The following is a 5,312-nucleotide window of genomic DNA, read 5'->3' on the forward strand; positions in this document are numbered from 1 at the left end:
TAGGTAAGAGGTTCCTACGAAATAGCGTAGACGCTTAGGGTGCTAGCACCTTCCCTTCGCGTAACCAACCCCCGAATCCAAAGTCTCGATAAGGGTTTTTCACTCATTTTTTCCCTTCCCACGAATAAAAATCGAGAGTTCAAAGATTGACGATTCAAATCAATTAATGGTTTGATATCCGAAAATCACGAGCACAAATACAATAAAGACTCTAGACTTTGTGAATTTCTAAGATATATCAAATCAGTGCAGAAATTCAATGTGCTTTGTAGAATCAAATTGACAGAGTTTTGGCGCTTTTTAACTTGTATCTCTCTATCTACATTCTTCAAGTCTTCACTCCTTTATATATAGGCGTGAAAGAGACATTGAGATGAATAGCACGTCTAAAGAGTTGTTGAGTTCCTTTGATCATCCACCAGTAATCCTTTGCCTGATTTGGGTGTAGTCCTTTGAAGAATTAGCTTCAAATTCATTCCCAACTTGAAGGAACATTTCTGCAGGCATGGCTGTTGTCTTGTCTTGTAGCGTAGACAAAAACAGAGTAGTGGAGGTAGTGGTTGTACACTTGTACTTTGTCAACTCTGTTAACGAAGGACAAGTACTCAGTGTTCTCCAAATGACCGTTGATACCTCCCTTTCAATTCTTCATTTTTCTTAGACGAGGTTGAAATGAGAAACAGCTACTTTGGATCTTCAGTTTGAATTTACAGATCAAATGTAGCTTCTGGTGATGATATCGCTTCTGATGAAAACCTTGCTTCTGACGACCTTCTGCTTCTGATGAGCTTCTGCTTCTGATGACGTCATCACTTCAGAAACACTTTAGCTTCAGACGCAGTTTTCTTCAGATGCTTCGAATTCCTTTGCTCTCCATTGTTCTTCCAAGACCTATTGAAATTACTTGACTAGCTTTTGGTCCTGTACACTTGAACAATTATTAGCAATAATCAATTGACAATTTTTAATACCTTGTTATCATCAAAACTCATTAAGGTTCATTGTGAAACACATTTTGTTCCAACAAAGTATATTCTTGATACACAGTTTCAGATTAAGGATCTTGGTCCCATATGTTTCTTTCTTGGTCTTGAGGTGGCAAGATCTAAAGGTGGGACAGCTTTGAATCAAAGAAAATACACATTAGAACTTCTTTATGATAGTGGAATTCTTTATGAAAAACCTGTTACTACCCCATGTAATCCTTCCATCAAATTAAGCAGTGAAGGTAGCCCATCTTACCCTAATCATTCTTCTTATAGAAGGCTTATTGGTAGGTTATCATACCTAACCACTACAACGACAAACATTGCATTCCCTTTACAACAACTTAGTCAATTTGTTCATAAGCCTCTTGAAACTTATTTCCAAGCTGCCATCAGAGTATTAAAGTATCTCAAATCTGCCCCAGCTCAGGGGTTATTCTTTCCTACCTTCAATTCATTGTCTTTATCTAGTTTTTCCGACTCAGATTAGGCATGCTGCTTGGATTCTCGCAAGTCAGTTATTGGATATTGTGTACTTTTGGTCCTTCTCTAATTTCCTAGAAGTCCAAGAAGAAAAATACCATATCTCGCTCCTCTTCCAAGGTTGAGTATAGAGCCTTAGCTAGTCTTACTTGTGAAATTCAATGGCTTCACTGTTTACTTAATGATCTTCTTAATCCCCTCTTTACGCCTTCTGCAGTTTACTGTGACAACAAATCCACTATCTACCTTGCCCACAATCCGACCTTTCATGAACAATCGAAGCACATCGAAATTGATTGTCATGTTATCCACAAGAAGATCAGAAAAGGACTCATTCATTTACTACATGTGCCTTCCTCCTCTCAGCTGGATAATGTCTTCACTAAGCCTCTTCATGTCACGTAATTCACTTCTTTTATTTCCAAGCTAGGCCTTTGTAATTTACATAGCCCAAACTTGAGGGAGGGTGTTACTTAACTTAACTGGTTATAGTTATTTACTTACACTAACCATTGTTAGTTGATTTATTAGTTCTAGTTAGTATCCAAATTACTACATAGATTAGTGTGTGTGTGTGTGTCACTTGGTACTGTTACTGATTACTAGAAAAACATTTCTACACTTTTCACTCTATATTTAATATGAAGATGAGTTTATTATTCTCTCTGTGCTACGATACCAAGATATTTATCTCTATTCTTTTCCATGGCAGCGACATGGTGGAAAAATTAGTAAACCAGACATAAATTCAAAAGGAAAAATATATAAATAATGAAATTCAACTTTTTTTTGTCAAAAAAAACCACAAACTGAAACTTGAATATCCCTTTTTTTTTTTAAACAACAAATTTTATTAATAAAACGTCAATCCAAATATAAGACGTTATTGAATTGAGCTAATGCAAAAAAACAATATTGTTGTAGTCGTAAACTTCTAAAAGCAACAAAGAAATACAACAAGTTCCTAAATAACAAAAAGCATCAACACAAGGTTACCCATGATGCCAATGCCAACCACCACACCTCTACAAATCAACACCAAAGAATTTCCCACGTAAACTCCAAAACATCACCACAATACGTTACAACACATTCTCCAGGATTCCAATTCAAACTCATGACTCCCTAACAACCTATTCAAACAATAAGTAGGATGAAAAGTTCCAAACATTTATCGTCCACTTCTTGCAAAAAAAAAAAAAAAAAATCCCTCCAATAAACCAACAAAACCGACCAAAACCCCTATAACATCACTTCATCTTTTTTTTCCCACAATTGTGCTCAAATAACCAACACTCGTTCAAATTTCACTACCAATCGATCTGGGTTCACCGGAGAGGACATCATAAAAAGACACCCATATCTACTCCTGGTCCACTGAAGAAAACCATAACTAGCCCAAAAACCCAGACGAAAAATCCTTAAGGCAGTCGACAGATGAAGTGCTAAAAATATATATATCGAAAAGGGACACAACTCGAAAACAATTCAAAATCGAAACCACCCAAAATTGAAAACAACCTAAAATCTGCAAGAGTTTGCGGTGACATAGATGGACTCATATGGGAGGTCACCACATTCAAACACTAATAGAAGATACCAAAAATAGCCACACAACCCCATTCAACAAAATAACACCCAATACCAACCCCAACACATAAACCTCCCGAAAAATGAATCACAATCATACCCAAACATCTCCAAACTATTTACTTCATCCATCTATGTATGAGATCTAAATCCTCAATGTCGAGTAAACTTCAACAGATTGCAAACTATGGTAAACCATAATTTCATCATCTTCATTTTCTTCAAACCACAAACACAAACCCTAAACTCAAACACCACTCAAACAAGATTCGATGCATAAAATTTCTTGAATAACCCGTTATTGATTCTTACTAGATTTGTCAGGAAAATGAGATTAATTTCAAAAACCTAATCACTAAAAATCTCTTGCAAAAATTGCCTATATATCGAGAACTCATAAATTAGTAGTACTCATAATATTTGGATACAACTCATAGGTTTATTAATTATTAAAGCATGTGAATATGCAATTACACAAGTTTTGTTTGCATCTTTCTTTTTCACCCTTTTTTTATTCATTGTCAACTTGCTCTTTTCACCATCGTGCTAATTCTGGTGCCCTGGATTCATCAGCATCATGGACGAGGAGGAGGAGGAGGAGGAGACGGACGAGGAGGAGGAGGAGACTTATAGTGGTGGCCGCGTGGAACATCATCAACAATATAAAGTAGGCGTCCATCTTTGAGATTCCCAAACAGACATGGCAGCAACATGGTGAATGAATTAGTAAGCATACATAAATTTCAAAATGGAAAAATATATAAATAATGAAGTTCGACTTTTTTATTTAAAAAACCACAAATCGAAACTTGAATAACCAGTTATTGATTCTTGCTAGCTTTGTCAGAAAATGAGATTAATTTCAAATAATTTAAAAATCCCTTGCGAAAATTGCCTAGATATGTAGAAAAATGACAAGAATATAAAACAAAAATGTAAAAATTCAACAAGTGTATTAAATAGCTTTTTGTTAAACTAAATGCATATATAAGTTAACCATTTTTCAAAAGATGTGTATAATTTACTTGCTTTTGAGTACAAAAACCAACTAAAACAATTATTAATCATATTTTACTTATTTCTGGATCAAACTATAGATTATCAAAGCTTTTTCTCCTTATCTCAAGAGCCCGAGTTATAAGACCAAAGAGAGTGTTACTTACTTATTTTGTGATGAGGCTCAATTTTCCACAGTGGTAACCTTGCTGCTGTTGTTGCCACTTCCATTGACAAGATAATCACAAACAGCAAAGTCAGGTTCAATATAACCTTCTTCAAATAAGCCATGTATCTTCCTGCCAATTAAGAGAATCTAGAACATGTATTTACGTGTGTGTGAAATGAATGAGGATTATATGAAAATGCATTTAAGTGGAGAAAGATATAAATTTGCTCAAAGAGTATCTTAATTAAGAGTACTATTTTTTTTTTCAAGTAGTTTAATGGTTTGAAATTCATAATTTATCTTTTCAAGACGAATAAGTAGACTATCCGATGTTCAAACACCTAAATTAATAATATGGTTAATTGAGTTTTACTCCCCTGTAATATAGGGCACTTTTGGATTTCCTCCTATAAATTTTTTTTCTAAATTCCGTCCTTATAAAATAAAGATTCTTCATAATTCCGCCCTTGTACATATATCGTATTATCATCAATCAAAAAATAAAAAATCAAATTTTTGTTGGACAAAGTTTCTTTTTGTTGTCGGTAGGACAGAGATATAAAGTAGCATAATCCACTATTTCTTACGTTTATAGTTGTTAATTAATAAGTTTTGGTACGCATTTGTCAAAGGCAATGTCCTTCGCAATATATAAAAACAAAAGGAGGAGGAAATTTCATCCCAAATTTCACCATAGTCATTGTCAATGACTACAAGTTTAGAAATTTATAATCTGAATGATATGACATGAGAAGGTGGATTAATGATTATGTTTTACTCACGATTTAACTTGATTGGTTTAAATTAAAAGAATGCTAACGAGTGTTTGGAATATTGATTAGAGTACTAAAAGTAATAAGTTGTATTTTCGAAATAAAGTTTCTTTTAATAAAAGTCTTAAACAATGCTCTTAGAACATTCGTTAGCAAAACTCTCTCTATCATCCATAGAAGTGAACATATCAATGCATTTCTTTTCTTTTTTCTAATAAAAGAGTTTAAAATGTCAATTGAGAGATCAATTTTCCCCACCAATCTATGACTATTTGATTCGACTGGGAAACATGTAAATCCCATTTACGATATTTT

At 34.0% G+C, this 5,312-nt stretch overlaps 1 long non-coding RNA gene across 1 annotated transcript; it reads right to left on the reverse strand.

Moving 5' to 3' along the window:
• Nucleotides 1-3,411: 3,411 nt before the first annotated feature.
• LOC11433828 (uncharacterized) lies at nucleotides 3,412-4,486 on the reverse strand. The gene is made up of 2 exons (XR_003010197.2): nucleotides 4,223-4,486; nucleotides 3,412-3,738 (listed from the first exon to the last, which is right to left on the reverse strand). It is a non-coding gene; the product is annotated as an uncharacterized lncRNA (long non-coding RNA).
• Nucleotides 4,487-5,312: the final 826 nt, after the last annotated feature.

Source organism: Medicago truncatula, chromosome 3 (genome assembly GCF_003473485.1).
Source record: "Medicago truncatula cultivar Jemalong A17 chromosome 3, MtrunA17r5.0-ANR, whole genome shotgun sequence".
Lineage (NCBI taxonomy): Eukaryota > Viridiplantae > Streptophyta > Magnoliopsida > Fabales > Fabaceae > Medicago > Medicago truncatula.